Genomic DNA, 23044 nt, shown 5'->3' on the forward strand with positions numbered 1-23044 from the left:
TCTTTTGTTTCTGAAGGATATTTCGTCAGAGGTAGAATTCACAGTTGACAGTTCATTTTGTTCAGCACTTGTAAAACGTTGTACCACTTCCTTCTGGTCTCTGTGGTTTCAGATGAGAAATCTGTCATTTTAATTAGTGTTTCCCTGTAGATACGGTGTTTTTTTCCTCTCTGACTGCTTTCAGGACCTTTTTTTTGTATTTAGTGTTCAGAAATTTAATTATGATGTATCTTGGTGTGTGAACTTGTTTGAGTTAATCCTGTTTATGTTCACTGAGTTTCTTGAATATGTAGGTTTATTTTTCACCAAATAAGAGAAGTTTTCACCTGTTATTTCTTTGAATGCTCTTTCTTTCTCTTCCTCTGGGACTCTGACGATAGGAACTTTAAATCTTTTGTTATTATCTCACAAGCCCCTGAGGTTTTGTTAATTTTTTTCAGTGTTATTTTCTCTCTGTTATTCATATTAGGTAAATTTTATTGATCTGTCCTTAAGGTCATTGATTCTGTCCTCTGTCATCTGCATTCTACTATTGAGCCCATCTAGCAAGTTTTTACATTACTTAATGTACATTTCTATTTGCTTTTTATAACTTCTATTTCTTGGCTGCTATTTGCTATTTTTTCATTTGTTTCAAGAGATTTATAAGTGCTTATTGAAGCATTTTTATGACAGCTGTTTTCAAATCCTTGTCTTATAATTTCAACATCTGTCTCAGTGTTGGCACTGGTTGATTGTCTTTTATCATTCAGGTTGTGATTTTCCTGGTTCTTGGTATGATAGGTGATTTTTCTCTTGGATCCTGGATATTTTAGCTATTATGTTAGGAAATGTGGGGTCCTATTAAGTTTAAGTCTTTTATTTAAGCAGGTGTTCACACTGTTTGTGTTTACCAGGTGAGTCCTGGACTCCTTTGGTGGACTCTGGTTCAATTACAATTTAATTCTGAGAGCCTTTGCTGTGCTCTTCTGGTCTTCTTGTTTTATAAGGTGACACAGAAACTCCCAGTGATCTCTGCTGCCTCTTTCTGAGCAGGTGGATGAGTTTCTATAGGCCAGGCTTATTGATGCCTCTAGATGTTGGGGAAAAGAGAGTCTCCAGCCTGTGGAGACAAAGGGCTTCCTAGGCGAGATACTTTTGCCGCCTCCACTCCCCTCCCACACCCCCCCCCCCCCCCCCCACCTTGCTTGTGCCACTTGGCTGCTCTGCATCTCAGGGGAGGGGGCTAATAGTCTCAGGCTCATGAGGACAAAGAGGCTTCCTGGGCTGGGCTGTTTCTTGTGGTCTGATCCCACTTGCTGGTGTCATCTTGACTCTCCTATTTTAGTCTATTTTTGAGGCTTGAGGGAAGATAACTTGCAATCACAGCCATTTAATTATATAATCTTTACCATATTCTAAGTTACTTCTGTGAGTTGGAAAATGCCAGGAATTGGTAAAATTATTGGATCAATTGACTACTTTAGAACTTGAATCTCAACATAAGTGGCTATGTCAAGATTGACATCTCTTGTTCAAAAGCAGAAAATAATTGTAATAAATAGTTTTGGCTGTTTATATGTATAAATTATATTGCTAAATGAACAAGAAATATGAAATAGGACAAAGATATAAAATTACAACAGATTATTATTTTTTGATGTACTTAGTTCAATCTTGAATTTTGTTCTCTCTCCAGTTCATTTCTTTCAAGAAGTATATCCATAGTTTATGTTAACAAATAGTCTGCTTTTAGTTTCCGTTTTCCTCACTAATACTTCTTTTACCCCAAGTAATATGTCCTCATATGCAACCCTCTACACCTCTTTAGTTCAGAGACATATGCTATTTAGGTACTTGGCCCAGCCATTAAAAATATGTTAGCATCCTGATTGGCTGAAATAAAGGCAGTTGGTATTTCTTTATATGCAGTAGTTACAGAGTGACCTTTCTTAGAAGCATTATGTTTCTCTTAAAGTCTGCCTTTTCTTTAAATGCTCGTTTTTGCCTATTCTTATTTTTATTTTTTTTTGGTGAGGAAGATTGGCCCTGAGCTAACATCCGTTGCCAGTATTCCTCATTTTGCTTGAGAGAGATTGTCTCTGAGCTAACATCTGTGTCAATCTTCCTCTATTTTGTATGTGGGATGCTGCCACAGCATGGCTTGATGACCCACATGTAGGTCAGTGCCTGGGATCAAACTGGCAAACCCTGGCAGAGCTCATGAACCCAACCACTACACCACCGGGCAAGCCCCTATTACTTATTTCTTATAAGATTGAAAAATAAGATGCTGTAGTGAACCAATAGTGGTAATGGCCATGGACTAAGATTGGAGTCAGCTGCTTTATGCATATAATCTATTTAATCTTAAATAAACCTTCTGAAGTCTATTTCATGGATAAAGACATTGAAGCAGTGAGAAACTGCATAGCTAGTTAGTGATAAAACTTGAACCCACATCCATCAGACTCTGAAACATAAGTGCTGCTTCTGTTGCCTCGCTTTTGAGTAGGATCAGGAGATTGGGTAGGACTCTTAAAGAACTGTTGCGTATTTCTCTTTAGGTGAAAAGTTACAGTGTTCATCAAGGTCCCTCTATACCAAGAGTTTTTGATTATCTAAATAAAGTTGAACCTTGTTGTTCCGTATATTCACTTTAAAATAAAACATAGAATCACCAGACTTTTTTTTTTTTTTTTCCTTTTTTTGCTCATATTTTCCTGGTAGGGGACACACGATGCTTTTTGAAAAAAAATAGTGGAAAAAAAGAAAATAATGGGAAGATAGAGTGAAGATTTAAAGTGAAGTCTTAAGAGGATAGAGAAAATATACAAGCAGATTTTCCAAAGAATCTTTTTTTGTTTCTATGATCTTCCTTTCCAGGCTATTCCTACGTTACTTATTTGTTTCGTGCTCTTTTGCTACTCTGTTAACCTAGACCTCTCATTTTAGGGACCCAATTGGGCTTACTTCTCCAAAAGTGCCTGTTACTTTTTAAGTTTAACAACTACATTTATGTTATTTCTTTTAAAGTAGATTACTTGTTAACCCAAATGAACTTTTCATTGGAAAAATTACAGGTAGTATGACCAAGGGAAAGTGAAGCAAAAGGTTTTAATGAAAGAGTTTCTAAGAATACAGAAATCTTCAGAAAATTTAAAGCCTACCAAGACTATTTATTAATGTAGTGATTTCTAAACTCACTGTTTTCCAACATAAGGGTGCTGAGTTCAGTTTTGTTCTGTGTGCTCTGTCAGGTAAGCATGCCGTAAAAACCATTTCTTGGTTTTAAAGTTATTTGGTGTTGAATTTTTAGTTTATATGTGGATAACGATTACAGGGTGTGTGTATGTGTGTGTATAGATATATGTATAAGTGTATCATGTGAGTGAAAGATTCTTATAAGTTTGTTATCTTCTTACATTTAAAATTGACCTGAAATAAGACATGCAGCCATCTGTTTTCGGGAACTAGATGACTCTCCACTTCTTTTAACCTTGAAAGTCTGAATCTGTTATTTAATCTTATTGAAATTCAAGAGATTGAGCTTTGAAGGATAGATATAGAGTGTGTAAGAATTCAGTCAGAGAAAAGGAAGCTGATAAAGGCCTAGTTTTGACAAGGCTATTCTGTAGGAGGGAGTACAGAAAAATGAATAAGAGATTGGGATTGAAGTAGCGATTAGGCAGGGTAATCTGCTATTGCAAGGGGGGAATATCTTTAGGATTAAGTAAATTAGGTTTATGAAGTCCCTTAAAGCTTTTTATCGAAGGCTTGAAATGGGATAATAAATATTAGAGGATACTGGTGAATTTTAAGGATGGACTATAAAGTTTATTATATTAAATTTCCTTAGATTGGTTGCAGGAGGGGATAGCAGTGAGGAGAGACTGAAAATCTGAAATGCAGTAGACTTCAGTGTTTCCTGAAGAGTCTTAAAATACTTGAACGGCTATCATATGGAATAATGAAGAAATAATGTTAATTTTTCCCCACTTACAGAGATAATTTATTGCAAGTTCATTTGGAAGATTCAGACAGTACAGAAAATCACAAAGAGGAAAGAAAAGATCCTCCCAGATTTTTCCACCATTATAACCACTGATCTCAGCATAAAATCAGGACCAATAAATGGAGTTATAGAAAGACATATTTGGCTTAGCTTAAGGAGGAATTTATGAATAATTGGAAATGCCTGAGGACATAATGAGTCTCAACCACATTATATGCTTGTGCAAAAGACTAGATGATTACCTATTTATGATGTTTTAGGAGGGGATATGAGCACCTGTAGATAAATGGGCTAGATTACCTATGAAGCTCCTTGTCAACCTGTGGATTTATTTGGTTCTTGTCTGTAGATGTTTGTAGCAGAGAGATGGCTGCATAAACTGAGAGTAAGGTAAAGAATGATTAAAAGTTGTAGGATTTTATTTGACCCAGCAGTTCCACTTCTGGGCATATACACAAAAGAATTGAAAGCAGGGACTTGAAGAGACATTATTAACCGGTATTCACAGCAGCAGTTATCACAATAGGCAAAAGATGGAAACAACCCAGATGTCCATCGATGAATGAATGGGTTAAAAAAATGTTGTGTATACATTCAAACAAATATTATTTAGCCTTGGAAAAAAGGACATTCTGACATATTCTATAACATGGATGAACTTTGAAGACATTATGCTAAGTAAAATAAATCAGACACAAGAGGACAAATATGGTATGATTCCGCTTATATGAGGGACTTAGAGTAGTCGTGTTTATAGAGACTGAAAGTAGAAGAGTGGTTGCCAGGGGCTGAGTGTAGAGGGGAAGTAGAGAGTTGTTTAATGAGTATACAGTTTCAGTTTTGCAAGAAGAAAAGAGTTCTGGAGCTTGGTTGGGTAACAATGCGAATGTGCTTAAGTGTAAGTGAACTGCACACTTAGAAATAGTTGAGATGGTAAATTTGATGTTATCTGTGTTTTATCAGGAAAAAAAAAGTTGTAGGATTTTGTTGTTATTTGAGTAGGGCAATGTGGGAGGAACAACCGTCGTGTTTTATTAGTAGGAAAAAATAGAACATTTGCATAAGGTAAGCTGAGCAGAGAGATGCTGCTTTAAATTTTTGTAGAAAGTAGTAAATGTTTATTTTGCCCTGTTAAATTTAAAATCTAGGCAGTGATAGAAGGTTGTGGAAGTGAAGGATAAGAGTATGAATTTTTATTAATTTCTATCTACAGTGTGATGTATACAGAATTAGTATAACAAGTCAGTAAATTCTTTGAGTGCCAGCAAGGGCTTTTAGAATTAAGAGGGCTATAGACAAGATAAAGCAAGCTAACGATTTTTACTGAGAGTTGATGGGCCTTGTATATTTATGAACACTTTTACAAACTTCACTTACATTTTTAGTTTGTATCTTTAAGTTCCAGGAAGAAAATAAAAATGAAAGAAGACAGTAGTGAAATTGTTGAGACTTTGGATGGAACAATTAGGCATGATTAGTTATGTTATTTTAATAATATATTAATTGTGTTGGTTAATTATATTAAATAATTATTTCAGTAACATTAATTAGTTATGCTAATTTAACATACAGTTGAATATATTCTTGTAATCCAGGGGAATTGGTCACTGACAAATTAGAAAACATAGTAACTTCTAAACCTAGATTTCTGTTTTTTTTCTGTTGAACTGATAGGAAAATTGCAAATGTGGCTAAAGTTTTTATATTACCGCACATCTAAAATTTGTACAAACTTGCCTCATCTCTCTGGTGGGAGGGAAATGTCGGTTAATCATAAATGATACTATAGTGTGTATCTATGCACTCAGAAATAAAGAGACAATATCATTTGTCTCTGTTCAGACCCAGTTGGTTATTTTTACATTAAAATACAAGAATGTGTACTTACGGAAACTTCCACTTCCTTTTTTATATCACTGGCACTTACCACTGTGCCATGATAGCTCCTTTGTAAATGTTCAATAAGTGAGAAGCCAAGTTAGCTTCTTTTCCACATTGTCTTATTAAAAAAACTTTATTGAAGTATAGTTTACGTACCATAAACTTCACCCATTTTAAGTGTACAGTTCCGTGATTTTTAGTAAATTTACTGAGTTGTGCAAACATCACCATAATCCAGTTTTGGAACATTTCCATCTCCCCAGTACAATGCCTCATACCTGTGTACAGTTAATACTAGTTCCCACTACCAACCCCTAATGTACTTTTTGTCTCTGTAGATTGGCCATTTCATATAAATGGAACCATATAATATGTGGTCTTTTGAGGTTAATCCATATTGTAACATTTATCAGCACTTGATACTTTTTCATTTGTCATATATTGTTTTTTTTTTTTTTTATTAATGTTATGATGGATTACAAGCTTGTGAAATTTCAGTTGTACATTTTTGTTAGTCATGTTGTGGGTACACCTCTTCCCCCTCCGTACCCTCCCCCCACCCCCCCCTTTTCCCTGGTAACCCCCGATCGGATCTCCTTCTCAATATACTAATTTCCACCTATGAGTGGAGTCATATAGAGTTCGTCTTTCTCTGACTGACTTATTTCGCTTAACATAATGCCCTCGAGGTCCATCCACAATGTTGTGAATGGGCCAATTTCGTCTTTTTTTATGGCTGAGTAGTATTCCATTGTGTATATATACCACATCTTCTTTATCCAATCATCAGTTTCTGGGCATGTAGGCTGGTTCCACGTCTTGGCTATTGTAAATAATGCTGCGATGAACATAGGGGTGCAACGGACTCTTGAGATATCTGATATCAGGTTCTTAGGATAGATACCCAGTAATGGGATGGCTGGGTCATAGGGTATTTCTATTTTTAACTTTTTGAGAAATCTCCATACTGTTTTCCATAGTGGCTGTACCAGTTTGCATTCCCACCAACAGTGTATGAGGGTTCCTCTTTCTCCACAACCTCTCCAACATTTGTCGTTCTTGGTTTTGGATGTTTTTGCCAATCTAACGGGGGTAAGGTGATATCTTAGTGTAGTTTTGATTTGCATTTCCCTGATGATTAGCGATGATGAACATCTTTTCATGTGTCTATTGGCCATATTCATATCTTCTTTTGAGAAATGTCTGTTCATGTCCTCTGCCCATTTTTTGATCGGGTTGTTTGTTTTTTTGTTGTTAAGCAGTGTGAGTTCTTTGTATATTATGGAGATTAACCCTTTGTCGGATAAGTGGCTTGTAAATATTTTTTCCCAATTAGTGAGCTGTTTTTTTGTTTCAATTCTGTTTTCCCTTGCCTTGAAGAAGCTCTTTAGTCTGATGAAGTCCCATTTGTTTATTCTTTCTATTGTTTCCCTCAACTGAGGAGTTACAGTGTCCGAAAAGATTCTTTTGAAACTGATGTCAAAGAGTGTACTGCCTATATTCTCTTCCAAAAGACTTATTGTCTCAGGCCTAATCTTTAGGTCTTTGATCCATTTTGAGTTTATTTTGGTGTGTGGTGAAAAAGAATGGTCGATTTTCAATCTTTTGCATGTGGCTGTCCAGTTTTCCCAGCACCATTTGTTGAAGAGACTTTCTTTTCTCCATTGTAGGCCCTCTGCTCCTTTGTCGAAGATTAGCTGTCCATGTCATATATTGTTTTTATAGACTTATATACAATGCATGTTTTTAGCTTTTTATTTTATTTATTTGATTTACTAATTTCGGGCTCTAAGAAAATTTGCAAAAGTAGCACAAAGAATTTTTTTATGTAGCTTTTACCTAGATTCCCCAAATGTTAACATTTTATATACTTTCTTTTTCTTTCTTTCTATCTGTCTGTCTTCTGTCTATCTGTCTAGTTTGTGTTTCTGAAATGTCTGAGAATAAATTGTAGACACGATGTCCCATTCACCTTTAAACATTTCAGAGTTTTTCCTAAAGGCCAGTATATTCTTTTGTATAACCACAGTATAACTATCAAAATCAGGATATTAACATTGATATACTATTACTATCTAATCAACAGACTTTATTCAAATTGGTAATTCTTCTGCTGATGTTCTAATCCAGGATCACACATTGCATTTGCATTTAGTTTTACTTTATCTTTATAGTCTCCTTTAATGTGGCATCATTGTTTAGTCTTTCTTTCATGACCTTGACATTTTTTTTTCTTTTTTTGAGGAAGGTTAGCCTTGAGCTAATATCTTCTGCCAGTCCTCCTCTTTTTTTGCTGAGAAGGACTGGCCCTGAGCTAACATCCATGCCCATCTTCCTCTGCTTTATATGTGGGATGCTTGCCACAGCATGGCTTGCCAAGCGGTGCCATGTCCGTACCCGGGATCCGAACCTGCGAACCCCGGGCAGTCAAAGCGGAACGTGAATGTGTGAACTTAACTGCTATACCACCAGGCCGGCCCCTCATGACCTTGACATTTTTAAAGATTATAGGCCAGCTATTTTGTAGACTGTCCATCAATTTGGATATGTCTGATGCTTTCTCATGGTTAGATTCAGGTTGTGCATTTTGGGCAGGATTGTCACAGAAGTAATGTCATTTTCACTACATCATCAGGAGGCATGTGACTTCAATTTATCCTATTATTGTGTTGATACCTTTGATCCCTTGGTTTATGTGATGTCTGCCAAGTTTCTCCACTGTAAAGGTATAATTTTTTCCCCTTTGTAATTAATATCTTGTAGGGGGATACTTTGAGACTAGGTACATAACTTGTTTCTCCTTGTACCTTTGCCCACTAGTTTTAGCATCTCATTATTAGTTATCTATTGCTGCTTAACAATATTACCACAAACTTAGCAGCTTAAAACAACACACATTTCTTATCTCAGTTTCTGTGTGTCAGGAGCTTTGGCATGGCTTTACTGGGTCCTCTGCAAGGCTGTAATCAAGGTATGGTGGCCAGGGCTCGGTTCTTATCTGAAGGCTTAATTGGAGAAGGATCCACTTCTAAGCTCGAATGGTTGTTGGCAGGATTCAGATCCTTGGGGTTTATCAGACTAAGGGCTTCAGTTCCAAGCTGGCTGTTGGCTAGAGGCTGCCCTGAGTTCTTTACCACTTGGGTCTCCCCAGCCTACATGCTTCCTCAAAGCCAGCAAGGGAGAGCCACCTCACAGGGCACTGCAATCTTATGTAACATAGTCATTGAAGTGACATCCCGCCACCTTTGCTGTATTCTGTTGTTTGGAAGCAAGTGAAAGTTCCCAACCATACTCAAGGGGAGGGGATTACACAGGGGTGTGAGTACTAGGAAGTGGGGATAATTGGGAGTCATTTTAGAGTATGTCTGCCACAGCATCTGTTGATAATACTTGCCTGAAATGTGGTTGCCACATATGATGATTTTCTAATTCCATCATTTCTTCTGTATTTGTTAGTTGGAATTCTGCTGCAAGAAATTCTTCCCCAGTCATTGATTTGTTCACTTATTTATATCAATTTAAGCTCATAGATTCTTATCTTATTCCATGGGTTATTATTTTCTACTGTAATATTTATTTTATTGCTTGAGGATAAGTAGCAGTTTAATCTCTACACAGAGAGCATTAAGTCTTTAGCATGGGTATCTAAACAGATTTGAGGTATAATGAGTCATTTGTCAAATATACTTTAGTTTAAAGGTAAATTTTAACATGAAAGCTATTCTGTTGTAGGTTTCCAAAGCCTTTCTAATTCCATTGAAAATATACTTTGATATAACGAACCTCCAAGTTATCATCAAATATCATGATATTATTTATTTTATTTATTGTTTTAAAATTAATTTTATTGAGGTCATAATAGTTTATAACATTGTGGAATTTCAGTTGTACACTATTATTTGTCAGTCACCATATATATATGTCCCTTTACCCCTATGCCCACTCCCTAACCACCTTCTCCTCTGATAACCACTAATCTGTTCTCTTTGTCCATATATTTGTTTATATTCTGCGTATGAGTGAAATCAGGTGGTGTTTGTCTTTCTCTATCTGGCTTATTTCGCTTAATGTAATACCTTCAAGTTCCATCTATGTTGTTGCAAGTGGGACGATTTTGTTGTTTTTTATGGCTGAGTAGTTTTCCATTGTATATATATACACCACATCTTCTGTATCCATTTGTCAGTTGATGGGCACTTGGGTTGCTTCCACGTTTTGGGTATTGTGAATAATGCTGCAGTGAACATAGGGGTGCATAAGTCTCTCTGAATTGTTGATTTCAAGTTCTTTGGATAAATACCCAGTAGTAGAATAGCTGGGTCATATGGTATTTCTATTTTTAATTTTTTGTGAAATTTCCATAGTGTTTTCCATCGTGGCTGCACCAGTTTGCATTCCCATCAGGAGTATATGAGGCTTCCCTTTTCTCCACGTCCTCTCCAACATTTGTTGTTTTCTGTCTTGGTAATTATAGCCATTCTAACAGATGTAAGGTGAAATCTGATTGTAGTTTTGATTTGCATTTCCCTAATGATTAGTGATGTTGAACATCTTTTCATGTGTCTGTTGGCTATCTGTATATCTTCTTTGGAAAAATGTCTATTCATATCCTCTACTCCTTTCTTGATTGGATTGTTTGTTTTTTTGTTCTTGAGTTGTATGAGTTCTTTATATGTTTTGGAGATTAACCGCTTGTCAGATATATGATTTGCAAATATTTTCTCCGCGTTAGTGGGTTGTCTTTTGGTTTTGTTCCTGGCTTCCTTTGCCTTCCAGAAGCTCTTTAGTCTGATGAAGTCCCAGTTGTTTTTCTTTTGTTTCCCTTGCCCGAGTAGACATGGTATTAGAAAAGATCCTTCTAAGACTGATGTAAAAGAGTATACTGCCTATATTTTCTTCTAAGAGTTTTATGGTTTCACGTCTTATCTTCAAGTCTTTAATCCATTTCAAGTTAATTTTTGTGTATGGTAAAAGATACTGGTCTAATTTCATTCTTTTGCATGTGGCTGTCCGGTTTTCCCAACACCATTTACTGAAGAGACTTTCCTTTGTCCATTATATGTTCATAGCTCCTTTGTTGAAGATTAACTGTCTGTAGATGTGTGGTTTTATTTCTGGGCTTTCAGTTCTGTTCCATTGATCTGTGTGTCTCTTTTTGTACCAGTACTATGCTGTTTTGGTTACTACAGCTTTGTAGTATATTTTGAAATCAGGGATTGTGATGCCTCCAGCTTTGTTCTTTTTTCTCAGCATTGCATTAGCTATTTGGGGTCTTTTCTTGCCCCATATGAATTTTAGGATTCTGTATTTTATTTCTGAGAAGAATGTCCGTGGGATTCTGATTGGGATTGCATTGAATCTGTACATTGCTTTAGGTAGTATGGACATTTTAACTATGCCTATTCTTCCAATCCATATGCATGAAATATCTTTTTATTTCTTTATGTCATCATTGATTTCTTTCAGTACTGTCTTATAGTTTTCATTGTATAGGTCTTTCACCTCCTTGGTTAAATTTATTCCTAGATATTTTATTCTTTTTGTTGCTGCTGTAAATGGGACTGTGTTCTTGAGTTCTCTTTCTGTTAATTTGTTATTAGAGTGTAGAAATGCAACTGATTTTTTAAGTTGATTTTGTAGCCTGCATTTTTGCTGTAGTTGTTCATTATTTCTAATAGTTTTCCAGTGGATTCCTTAAGGTTTTCTATATATAAAATCATGTTGTCTGCAAACAGCGAGAGTTTCACTTCTTCCTTGACAATCTGGATACCTTTTGTTTCTTTTTCTTGCCTAATTGCTCTGGCCAAAACCTCCAGTACCATGTTGAATAAGAGTGGCAAAAGTGGGCACCCTTGTCTTGTTCCTGTTCTCAGAAGGATGGCTTTCAGTCTTTCCCTGTGGAGTATGATGTTGGCTGTGGGTTTGTCATCTACGGCCTTTATTATGTTGAGGTACTCTCCTTCTATACACATTTTATTGAGAGTTTTTATCATAAGTGGATGTTGGATCTTCTTAAATGCTTTCTCAGAGTCTATTGAAATGATCATGTGGTTTTTATTCCTCATTTTGTTAATGTGGTATATCACATTGATGAGTGGATGTTGAACCATCCCCATGTCCCTGGTATAAATCCCACTTGATCATGGTATATGATCCTTTTAATGTGTTGTTGTATTCGGTTTGCCAATATTTTGTTGAGGACTTTGCATCTATGTTCATCAGTGATGTTGGCCTGTAATTTTCCTTCTTTGTGTTGTCCTTGTCTGGCTTTGGGATTGGGGTGATGTTGGCCTTGTAAAATGTGTTAGGAAGTGTTCCATCTTCTTCAAGTTTTCGGAATATTTTGAGAAGGATAGGTACTAAATCTTCTTTGAATGTTTGACAGACTTCTCCAGAGAAGCCATCTGGTCCTGGATTTTTATTTTTTGAGAGGTTTTCAATTACTGTTTCAATCTCTTTACTTGTGATTGGTCTATTCAAATTCTCTTATTTCTTCTTGGTTCAGTTTTGGGAGGTTATGTGAGTCTAAGAATTCATCTGTTTCTTCTAGATTTTCTAATTTGTTGGCATATAGTTTTTCATAGTATTCTTTTACCATCCTTTGTGTTTCCATGGAATCTATTGTAATTTCTCCTCTTTCATTTCTAATTTTATTTATTTGAGTCTTCTCTCTTTTTTTGTTAGTAAGTCTGGCTAAGGGTTTGTCAGTTTTGCTTATCTTCTAGAAGCAGCAGCTCTTAGTTTCGTTGATCCTTTATACTGTTTTTTTGGTTTCAATTTCATTTATTTCTGTTCTATTATTTCCCTCCTTCTATTGACTTTGTTTGTTCTTCCTTTTCTAGTTCTGCTAGGTGTAGTTTAAGATTGCTTATTTGAGATTCTTCTTGTTTGTTAAGATTGGCCTGTATTGCTATGAATTTCTCTCTTATGGCAGCTTTTGCTGCATCCCATGTGAATTGGTATGGTGTATTTTCATTTTCATTTGTCTCTGGATAATTCTGGATTTGTCCTGTAGTTTCTTCAGTGATCCATTGGTTGTTCAGTAGCATGCTGTTTAGTCACCATGTATTTGTCACTTTCCCAGCTTTTTTCTTGTAGCTGATTTCTAGTTTCATAGCATTATGGTTGGAAATGATGCTTGATATGATTTCAGTCTCCTTAAATTTATTGAGGCTCATCTTGTTTCCCAACATATGGTCTGTGTTTGAGAATATTCCATGTGCATTTGAGAAGAATGTGTATTCTGCTGAGTTTGGATGCAATGTTCTGTACATATCTATTAAGTCCATCTGGTCTAGTTTTTCATTTAAATCCATTATTTCCTTGTTGACCTTCTATCTGGACTATCTATTCATTGATGAAAGTGGGATGTTAAGGTACCCTACTATTATTGTGTTGCTGTTGATACCTCCTTTTAGGTCAGTTAATGATTGCTTTATGTACTTTCGTACTCCTGTATTAGGTTCATATATATTTATAAGTGTTATGTCCTCTTGGTGGAATGTCCCTTTTATCATTATATACTGCCCCTCTTTGTCTCTCATTGTCTTTTTTATCTTGAAGTCTACTTTGTATGATATAAGTATGGCAATACCAGCTTTCTTTTGTTTGTCATTAGCTGGGAGTATTGTCTTCATCTCTTTGCTCTAAGCCTGTGTTTGTCTTTAGAGCTGAGATGTGTTTCCTGGAGGGAGCATATTGTTGAGTCTTGTTTTGTTTTTTTTTTCCCCAAGGGAGATTAGCCCTGAGCTAACAGCTGCTGACAATCCTCCTCTTTTTGCTGAGGAAGATTAGCCCTGAGCTAACATCTGTGCCCATCTTTCTCTACTGTGTTCTTAATATGTGAGATGCCTGCCACAGCATGACTTGATAAGTGGTGCATAGGTCCATGCACAGGATCTGAGCCAGCAAACCCTGGGCTGCCGAAGCAGAGTGCGTGAACTTAACTGCTGTGCCGCTAGGCCGATGTTTATAATCCATCCAGCCACTCTGTGTCTTTTAATTGTGGAATTCAATCCATTTACATTTAGAGTGATTATTGATATATGAGGGTTTAATGCTGCCATTTTATCTCTTGTTTTCCAGTTGTTCTGTATTTCCCTTGTTTCTCCCCCCATGTGTTTCAGACTGCCAATTCAGTTTGGTTGCTCTCTGTGATAATTTTCTCAGTTTTCTCTTTATTTCTCATTTATATCTCTGTTCTGACTTTTTGTTTAGTGGTTACTGTGAGGTTTGTATAAAAGATCTCGTAGATGAGCTTGTCCATTTCCTGATAGCTTCTTATTCCCTTAGTGTAGGCAGTTTCCATCCCTATCCTCTTCTCCTTCTAAGTTATTGATGTCACAACTTATTCCATTTTGTGTTGTGAGTTTGTGGTTAAAATGAAGTGATTATATTTATTCTTGATGTTTTCGTCCCTTTATCGTTAGTGTTATAATTGTTTGCTAATCTGTTCTGATAGTGAGTTGTAGGTTTCTGATTTTGCCTGTCTATTTATCTCCTTGTAAACCCTTTCTTTTCTTTTGAGGTATGAAGGCCTTCTTGATTATATATTGTGGGGGGTCTTGTGGCAATGAACTCCCTCTGCTTTTGTGTGTCTGGGAAAGTTTTTATTTCTCCATCGTATCTGAAGGATATTTTTGCTGGATAAAGTATTCTTGGCTGAAAGTGTTTGTCTTTCAGAATTTTGAATATGTCATTCCACTCTCTCTTAGCTTGTAAGGTTTCTGCTGAGAAATCTGGTGAAAGCCTGATAGGGTTTCCTTTGTAGGTTATTTCCTTCTGCCTTCCTGCCCTTAATATTTTTTCTTTGTCATTGACTTTTCCCAGTTTTACTAAAATATGCCTTGGAGAAGGTCATTTTACATTGATGTAATTAGGAGTTCTGTTAGCTTCTTCTACTTGTAATTCCAGCTCCTTCCTCAGGTTTGGGAATTTCTCAGTTATTTCTTTGAACAAGCTCTCTGCTCCTTTCTCCTCCTCTTCTCCCTCTGGAATACCTATAATCCTTATGTTGCTTTTCTTAGTTGAGTCAGATATTTTTTGGAGAATTTCTTCATTTCCTTTTAGTCTTAGTTCTTTCTCCTCCTCCATCTGAAACATTTCTATATTCCTGTCCTCTAAATTGCTAATTCTATCCTCCATAATGTCAGCTCAGTTATTTAAGAAGTCCGGATTTTTCTTTATCTCATTCATTGTGTTTTTCATCTCCAATATTTCTGATTGGTTTTTCTTTATAGTTTCAGTCTTTTTTGTGAAGAATTCCCTGTGGTCATTAGTTTTGTTCCTGATTTCATTTAACTGTCTTTCTGAGTTTTCTTGTAACTCATTGAGTTTTTTATGATACCTATATTGAATTCTCTGTCATTTAGATTGTAGATTTCTGTGCTTTCAGGATTGATTTCTTGGTATTTGTCTTTTTCCTTCTGGTCTGGGGTATTAATGTACTTCTCCATACACTTGATGGTGTGGATTTGTGCCTTCACATAGTATATAGTATCTGGTTACAGATTCCATCTGCCACCACTGGTAGGGGCGCAGGAACTGTGTATTCTGAGCCTGCTGCAGTCCCTGTCAGCTGTACCTGTCTGAGCCTGGGCCACTCCTTGGGACTGCAGTGGCCCTGTGGGCTCTCCCACCAAATGGGAACGCAGTCACATGGGGGCTCAGGACTGCTGCTGCCTGCTCGCACACTCCCACCAAAACGTGCTCCCCTCTTACGGGCTGCAATGGTACTTCGGTCGTTCATGGCAGCCGGGAACTTGTTCACTCAGGCATGCAGATCTGCCACTGTCTCCTGCTGGATCACACCAGCTGTTGTGCTTGGTGGCAGGGCCTCCCCACCGGGTCCGAGCCTGAGCCACTCCCTGGAACTGCAGCAGCACTGTGGGCTCTCCCACAAGACAAGAAAGCGATCATACAGGGGCTCAGGGCTGCTGCTTCCTGCTCCCACAGTCCTGCCAAGATGCACTCCCCCTTTGGGGCCACAGTAGTACTATGGGTATTCTCAGCACCTGAGTACTCATTTGCTCAGGCGCACAAATCCACTGCTGTCTCCTAGGTTGCGCCAGCTGTTGTGTGCATCCATTCCCACATTGGTGCTAAGGTGTGCTCCCACCCTTGGGGCTGCAATGGTACTGTGGGTGCTCGAGCCAGGAGAGCAGTCGTATGCATGTACAGGGCTGCTAGGGGACCGAAGAATGCTCACTCTTCTCCACCACCTCCCTGGGAGTAGTCCATCCCCCTTCACATGTATAGCTGTGCAGTTCTCTCAGGCGTCCTGATGTGCTGTGTGGGTATCCTCCACTGATCAGTGAAGGTCCATTTAGCTGTAGTTCGAAGGGGGAGAAACTAAGGGAACAGTTCACTCCGCCCTGTTACTGACATCCCAGATCATGATTGCTTTTTTATTGACACTCTTTAAGTGGAAAGCTAATTTTTTCCCCTGAAGATCATTGCCATATAACTGAAATGATTAAAAATTTGGGTGCTATGATGTAAACATACTAATTCTAAAACCACCATGTCTTCCCAGTTGCTTCATCTTTGACTTGTCTCTTGATCTTTGAATGTTACACCCCTTTCCTTGTATTTGTGGGCATCTGTGATTGACTCTCTTTTTGAGTGTGTCTCTTCTTGTACTTGGTAAACAAATATCTTGCTATTCAGTGGAATATGAGTGGAAGTGTTTCACTTCAGTCTCTATACAGTTTCCCACTCCTCAGCTGCTGTTCTAGTTTTTGTTTTGTTCTGTTTTGTTCTGTCACTGCTTTGACAAAAGAAGTGATTTTGAAAAAGAGCCTTACTCTCTTGCAGAAGTTACGTTGTTTTAATAATTTATTCATATATTTTTGGACTGTTTAATATTTTTGTGAAAATGATACTTGATAACTGGAAAATCAGAAAAGGTCAATCAATAATGAAAAAATGTACTCTGTAAAAAATATTCTGAAATTCACTCACCAGGAATAACCGTTGTTTATGGCATTTAGTTGAAGAAACTAAGAGAATTGTTATATTTCAGGTTTTTCACTGAAGTGTGTTAATATACTTCTTTTAGGATATTAATTCCTAAATGATCTCTGAAGTTGATGGAAAAGAAAATAGAAAAATCCTGAAGGTGTGTTGTCATTTTTAAAATGCAAGTTGAAAAAAATAGAAAACATTTGCATTTCTCTTACATTGCCATAATTGCAACTGTTTACTTTTCTCTCTTTAAACCATTTTCTCTATTCCTGAATTGTTTATTTTAGTGCACTTCTTTGTTGGCTGGATTTAAGTTTATAGGTGATCGTTGCCCTGAGTTCTGATGGGCTTAATGGTATCTTTCTATTGCTTCTTTGTTTGCATGATATCTTGACTGGATATAAATTTTTCTGTTAACTTTTCTTAAGGACTTTTTTTTACTATCTTTTGTTATTGAGTATTGCTAAGAAAGCAGGTGTTCCCTGCATTATACAGGGCTTATTTTGTTGGTCAGTTTTTGCTGCATAACAATCTCAGAATTTCAGTGGCTTTTAACAGCCAAGTTGTTCCTTTTCTTCCTCATGCCTTTAGATTAGCTGGGTTTTTTTTTTTTTGCCTAGGCTTGGCTCTAGGCTATGAGTTGTTCTCTGTTCTCCTGGAATCAGTGGCCCACTCTCTGGCCATCTCAGGAGTAAGCCAGACTATGCAAGCACATTTTAGCCTCTGTTTCTCCCATGTCTGTTTCATTTCATTGACGAAATCTTGTGGCCAAGCCCAACATCATTCAGGCAGGGAAATAAATTTTACTTACTGTAAGGTACTGCAAGGTGACATGTTAGAGGGAGTAAACGATGAATTAAAAACAGTAATTGAATCTGCCATTTTTGCTTTTGATGCCTAGAACTCAGATTGATTCTTTCTAAAAAAATTTTTAATAGTTTATTTTGTTTTGTGTTTTGTTTTGATAAAGATCAGCCCTGAACTAACATCTGCCGCCACTCCTCCTCTTTTTGCTGAGGAAGACTGGCCCGGAGCTATAATCCGTGCCCATCTTCCTCTACTTTATATGTGGGCTGCCTGCCACAGCATGGCTTGATAAGCGGTGCCATGTCTGCACCTGGGATCCGAACTGGCGAACCCTGGGCCACTGAAGCAGAACGTGTGAACTTAACTGCTGTGCCACTGGGCTGGCCCCATCAGCTTGATTCTTTCTTAATCCTTGAAGTTCAAGATTTAGAAAAACATTAAGGCAAATGTTTCTGGGTATCTGAGTACTTGAGTTAGTCTGGTTTGACCACAGGTTTGAGTAGTACCTTGCCTCTTCTTATATTATCATTCAATATATGTTATTCATAAATGTAGTATTTTCTTATTGGTAGGAGAGAATTGTTACCTTTTAATATTCTTCTCTATCTTTCTTCTGTTTCCCTTTCATATCTCTGTCAATTGAATGCTTTTGACCTAGGTGTTTTTTGTCAGTTAAGATATTTTCAGTTGTAAATAACAGGAAATGCAATGTAAACCAGCTTAAACATTAAAGGAAATTAATCATCTAATATAAGTGGAAAAAGCAGGCAAAGCTTGATCCAGGTGCTCCAGAAGTTTGTTGATCAGTATCTCAGCTCTGCTTCCTTCATTTTTGTTCTATTTTCATCAGGCTCGTTATCATAATTGCAGGGTTATTGCTGGTAGGTCCTGGAGCCTGTGTTTGCCTTTGGCTTCAAATATACAAGAGAAGAGAGAATCTGCTTCCCAGAGAACTTAAATGAAATCACATGCCATTGACTCTGGCTGGCCCCAATGGAATCACACATTAAATTAAAATTTTTTCATCGTGATAATATGTAGTTATAAATGATATGTATTTAGATAAGTTTTGGATTCTCTAGGACATTGGAGTGGCTTTTTGGTTTTCTTTTTTGGTAAGAAAGATTTGCTCTGAGCTAACGTTTATTGCCACTCTTCCTCCATTTTGTATGTGGTTGCCACCACAACATGGCTTGACAAATAGTGTAGGTCCACACCTGAGATCCAAACCTGTGAACCCGAGCCACTGAAGTGGAGTGCACCAAACTTAACCACTACACCAGAGTGCCAGCCCCTGGGGTGGCTTTCTTAAACAAAGACATTAAGACTGAACTCTGAAGAGTGAATTGGAGTTTGCTAGCAGAAAAAGTGAAGTTATCATTGCAGGCAGAAGAATTATTAAGTTACAGCATGGAAAAAAGGCTAGAGTAGGCTGAATCAGAGAGGGTATGAGACAGTAGTCTTGGTCAGATCATATTGATAATTCGGGACTTTATTCTAAGAACATTATGATATCATGGATGAGTTTTAAGCTGGGCAGGGGTAGTACAATTGGGTTTTTTTTTTTTTTTTAAGATTTTATTTTTTCCTTTTTCTCCCCAAAGCCCCCCGGTACATAGTTGTGTATTCTTCGTTGTGGGTTCTTCTAGTTGTGGCATGTGGGACGCTGCCTCAGCGTGGTCTGATGAGCAGTGCCATGTCCGCGCCCAGGATTCGAACTAACGAAACACTGGGCCGCCTGCAGCGGAGCGCGCGAACTTAACCACTCGGCCACGGGGCCAGCCCCAATTGGGTTTGTTTTTAAAAGGTCGCTCTGACTTCAGAGTGGAGAACTGGTGGGGTGAGAGTGAAATTGTTGTCACTTGAGATAGGGAATGTGTGGAGCACCATGAGCCTAGAGCGGAGGAGCAAGTTGTTCAGGTAACTGCCATAGTTGCTGAATCTCTTCTCTGTGACATATACTTTATATGTATTATTGTAATCTGTGCAAATTACAAAGTGGGTCGTATAACCTCCATTTTACAGATGAAAAAATTAAGGATTTTGAAAGTGACTTGCCCATGGCAACACATAGATCTGCATTCAGATTGTTATGAATATATAAATCTGGTTCTTTTTGACACACACTGATGTCTCCTTTCATGAGTTGGTTACTGTATTTACTTCATCTGAGCAGTGTAATTGTAGACCTCAGGTCTTTCAGCCCTGTTAGCTACTGCTAAGGAACCACTTTTATTGCAAAAAGAACTAAATAAGGCCATTGGCAATATAACTGAAGGTACTTCTGTTCTTGGGCCTTGTGTGTGAAACATCTTACTATATTTCCTTACATGAGGTAGATTCAGCTTAAAATTATAGTGCTGCACTTGTTCCTTTCCTTAAAAGAACCCCTCCTGCCTCTTAACTCCAATCTCTTGAGCATGGACAAGAAACATTACAAGCTGTGGTGTGTCATGATAGTTATGTAATCTTTTTTTTGGTGGAGGTGGGGGGTGGGTGAGGAAGACTGGCCCTGAGCTAACATCTGTTGCCAATTTTACTCTTTTTTAAAATTTTTTTCCTCCCCAAGGGCCCAGTGCATAGTTGTATATCCTAGTTGTAAGCCATTCTGGTTCTTCTGTGTGGGATGCTGCCATAGCATGGTTTGATGAGCGATGTTTAAGTCTGCAAATCACTGAACCCTGGGCCGCCAAAGAAGAGTGCACGAACTTAACCACTCAGTCATAGGACTAGCCCTGTCATGATCGTTGTGTAATCTTTTGAGGTGTTCTTGTTTCAGGTGTCAGAACTTACCCCATATTATATTTACTTGACTTTACATTGGTATTGATCTCCCCAGTTACCCGAGGTTTTATCACCCGTGCTGATAATGCCTCTTCCTTCAAGTTATTCAGTTATTTTTATTTAATTTTACAAATCTAGAGTTAGTTCCCTTGAAGATGTATCCCTGCTATCATGGGCGGTGTGGCCTATTGTACTTCTCTGCCATTGCTTCATTATTCATAAAAATAAACTCTGCCCGGGTTTTCTGACTTTTTATATTTTCCTGAAATCAAATCTAAATTTTTGTTTTAAATAATACAGTGTTCTGTATATCTTGTGGGTTTTCAAAACTTTCTTATTTCTTTCAAAGGAAAATTATACCCAGATTTGCTAGGAAAATATGATAGTGATGTCCTATATCTCTTTTACCACGTCTTTTTACCAGATGTGTGTATCGTTTACTTTCGTTTTATGAGTTTCAATTTGAGGAGTTTTTTTTGCTTTGGTTTGGTTTGGGTTAGATTTGTTTTTGTTTTTTTTCTTCTAGGTACTAGACCCTAGACTAGATTGTTTGTTTGTTTCTCTCTGACTTAAAGCACTATATATATACAAGTCTGTAGTCTTTATTTCATAATTCCAAAATCAAAAATGCTTGAAAGTGTTTTTGTACATTCTGTACGAGAACTCATTTGACAATAACACTTCTCCTGAACTGACATGAAGCTATATGTAATTTTTGTTTATCCTAGTGTGAATATTCATGTTTCACTGTGTTTGGTTAGGGGATGCTGCTTCTAATCTCCTGGTGGTGGTGCATAATATATGAAATAGTGTGTTACCTTTCTAAAATCCAAAAGATCTTTATGTCTGAAACACTTGGCGTCAGGTGTTTGGGGTCAGGGACTGTGGACCTGTGTCTGTGTTAATGGTGTGATTACAGTGTGCTGTGGCTGTTTGTTGCCTTGTCTATCTTCCTTATGAGATTGTGAGCTAAGAAAGCTTTTCTTTTTGGATCCACAGACCCTAGTTTATTGGCCTATACAAAGTGGGTACTTAATGGTGAAATTGAACACCGTTAGTTGGGGGAAACTTTTACCAGGTGGGTTATTGAACTACAGATTATAACTTGTCTTTTTCACTTGATTATATGTTGTTTTCTTTCTCTTACTGGAATCTTGGCTTCACCATTTACTAACTATGTGATCTTGAACAGCTTACTTAATACAGCTATTTGTTTGTTCATTTGTAAAAATAGTATAATAATTTTGCCTGCCTGGAAGCATTGTTGCGAGGGCTAAATAGAATGCTTCCTGGATAGCACTCCTTTTGCCGTTAATGTAGCTGCTTATTGATTCATATCCTCTTGGTTATTTTACTAACATGTGGTCAACCATTCTCTTATTAATGAACTCTGAGGTCATTTTCAGTGCTTTGACATTTTAACAATGCTGGAGTCAATCCTAAGTGAATCATATCTGTCCATAAGTCCTTGTGGCCTTATTTTTGTTGGATAGATTGAGGTGGGACTGTTGGATCAGTGGCACCTAATTTTTTAGTTTTAATGGATACTTCCATGTTACTTTCCTAAGGCAGACTTGAGAAATGAGGGAGAAGGTAGCAGTTTACAGTTCCACCAACAGTAGATAAGAGTGCCTCTTTGCCCATAATCTTACCAGCAATGGATTTTATCAGTTCATTTGTTGTTTTTTTAAAAAAAATTTAAATGTAGTTTTAGACTCAGGGAATTGTGAAAATAGTCCCATATATACCATATATGCCTCCGATGGTAACTTATAACTTATTCCACCTTCATATACTTTCTGTAGTTTTGTTGATCATATTTTTTTCCCGTACAGAAGTTTTTGTTTAGTCAATATGTTTCTCTTTTTTGGTTTTTAGGTTTTCTCTCTTATGTAAAAAGTTTTCTCTATGCTGTAGGTTATACTGTTTTCCTTTAATATCTTTTACTTTTTACATTTTGGCCTTTAATTCATTTGTAATATGTTTTTGTATATACTGTGAGAATTGTTTTCCCCAGCTGTACAACATGCTATGCCAGCACTACTTATGAAATAAACTGTTTTATTTAGGACTGTTTCAGTTGCTGGTGACTTAAAACCTCAAAATTTGAAAGGTAGGACTGACTTAAGGCCAGGCTTGATACAGTAGCAAAAGTAATATTGCTTAAAAAAAAAAAATTGCTGTTTTCCTCTTTTCTCAGTTTTGCTTTTTTGGGTGTTGATTTTTTTCCCCATAATCCTTACCTAGCCCAATTCCAGATACTTCCCACATGCTCACATGATGACTGGAAGTTTTAGGCATTACTTCCTCATACTACTCAGGGGAAGGGTCTCTTTCTGAAGTTTCCCTGGAGAGCAAGTTTCTTTTGCTAAATGCCCAAGTAAATAGCTCCTTAGATTCTTGACCGTAATTAAGTCGTGTGTCTGTTCCTGAATCTGTCACTGTGGGGGTGGGGGAGTGGGGTGCAAACAGAACTGCTGATTGGCTTTTCCAAGCAGGAAATTCTGGTTTAATAGTTTGGATTTGCACGTGTGATGAGCATGGCATTAAGTCTGTCTCAACCACATGAGTGAGAGTGAGAGAGGGATAATATTTCACAGGAAATGCGGGAAC

At 37.3% G+C, this 23044-nt stretch overlaps 1 protein-coding gene across 4 annotated transcripts in view; it reads left to right on the top strand.

The window, feature by feature from the left end:
• Positions 1-23044, top strand: part of ASXL2 (ASXL transcriptional regulator 2) — a 162483-nt gene that overhangs the window by 71715 nt on the left and 67724 nt on the right. The window contains exon 1 of one of the 4 annotated variants that reach the window (XM_046663138.1): positions 21491-21509. The exons of the other annotated variants lie outside the window; for them this stretch is intronic. The gene's annotated coding sequence lies outside the window, so the exon portion shown is untranslated. Of the gene's footprint in view, positions 1-21490; positions 21510-23044 lie in introns of those variants that run through there. 4 annotated transcript variants of the gene reach the window in all.

Source organism: Equus quagga, chromosome 5, assembly GCF_021613505.1.
Source record: "Equus quagga isolate Etosha38 chromosome 5, UCLA_HA_Equagga_1.0, whole genome shotgun sequence".
NCBI lineage: Eukaryota > Metazoa > Chordata > Mammalia > Perissodactyla > Equidae > Equus > Equus quagga.